Genomic DNA, 1,920 nt, shown 5'->3' on the forward strand with positions numbered 1-1,920 from the left:
CAGGATTCTGGCAAAGTTGCTTCTAGAAACCCATAAGCATAAATCTACAAGCTTATTGCTCAATAAGTGTGTACTTCATCAGACACTTGAAATGATCCCCATTAGGCTAGTTTTGAAAAAGCAAACTTTGAAAAGCAGGAGTGGTTTGAAGTTCAGCTTGCCTAATTGAATCATTGCCTATTAAAAGGTGAGAATTTTGGAACTGACAGTACTAGTAATGTGAAATTGTCCATTGAGAAAGAAAACTTAAGCTCTATCCTTAATGTGATTTGCACTACTAACTCACAGCCCTTGAAAATGTCTGAACTATTAGCATGAACTATATCACTAAGACCTAATCTCACACCTTAGCACACCTAGAGAGAAATAACGTCTTGTCTACTCCATATGTATCATGTTCAGCCAACCACACCAAAAGGAAAAGGGAGGCTGTCAGATTCACTGGGAAGACAGAGCAGATGTTGTTCTCATTTTAATGGCTTCCAACATTGTGGTTCTAATGAATAATCAGTTGGGACAGGAATGTTGACAGAAACTTGATTAAGTGATTAGGGGCTTGCTAGAACTCACAAAATAACCCTGTGCAGTATCCAATATGGTAGTCACTAGCTTATTTAAATGCAAATTAAATTTTCAGTTTTTTGTGTGTGTTTGCTGTAGCACCAGCTACTTATTGATTATCATATCGGGAAGCTCAGATTATAACATGTTGTCATCTTAGAGCAAGTTTTGTTCAATAATATTGCCTTAGATCAGGGATCAAAAACCAGCTCCCATGGGTTAAATTCACCTACATCCTGTTTATTAAATAAAGTTTTTTTTTGGTCACAACTCATCTCATTTGTTAATGTTTAGTCACTTGCTTAGTCACATGTTTAGTCACTTGGTAGTAAGTGAAGACTATCTGTCCATAAAGCCTAAAATGTTTGCTAATCTCTGCTTTAGACTTTTCTTAATCATGTTAATCCAGAAACTTTTCAATAAGAAAAGTTCCTTTATGCAAGAGACAACCACCCACCCATTCCTTTGCACTCTAAATTATAAAAACATTACTAGAATGTGAACTCAGAAACCTACTATGCTCCTAAAAACCCTGGTTAGCTACAAGAATTTATTTAGTGGGGCAAGAAATCCATTTTAATCATTGATCACTTACATGGTGCACAAGATTATGCACACTACTGGCAGAAAATGGAGTAACACAAAATACCTCCTGAGTAGGTTTAAGTAGAAAGAAAAATAAAATTGTTTTCAGTCATGTCAGTCAAAAGCCTTAGAGGTTTGCTGCTTTCCACACACATGCTTATCAATGAAGATGTCTTCATACACATTTCTGGGGTGGATGTGGTATACCTACTCCATTGCCTAAACTGTGCCTGATGTGAATATTAGTTTAGCTTCTCTAGGAGGCAAATGCCAGGACAAAGTTAAGTGAAGTCATTGATTTAGTAAATGATGTTGAAAATCAATGGAATAGTAGGGGAAAATGAAACAGAAAAGGAAAGGAAGCCAGGACAGATCCTGTTAATAAGTGTATTATTGCTGTGGGAAATTGTGACTGAGTCTCAGTGAGAAATTCTGGGTAGAAAACATCTAAGAGATTTCCCATATGAATCTAGTCAAGCAAAGGTATTTATCCACAAATTCCTGTTTCTGATGGTTGAGGGTTCCTTCCAGAGACTGATTTCACACAATAACTCATCACATGCCAGATACCAGACCAAGGACTTGCCCTTGACATGAGTTGAGAATGCTCTTTCAGTAAGAGAAAGGTTTCAGATACATGTCCCGAGAGAGAGGAGAGCCTGTAAGGTATTCTGTCTGCCTTGACATAAATTGGAGTCTTCTAGGAAGTGTTAAGATGCCACTCTGACTCCTTCAGTTCTCAAAGGCCCTATCAGCTCCCTGTGAGTCCGGCTC

Source organism: Ochotona princeps, chromosome X (assembly GCF_030435755.1).
Source record: "Ochotona princeps isolate mOchPri1 chromosome X, mOchPri1.hap1, whole genome shotgun sequence".
In the NCBI taxonomy this organism is placed as follows: Eukaryota; Metazoa; Chordata; class Mammalia; order Lagomorpha; family Ochotonidae; genus Ochotona; species Ochotona princeps.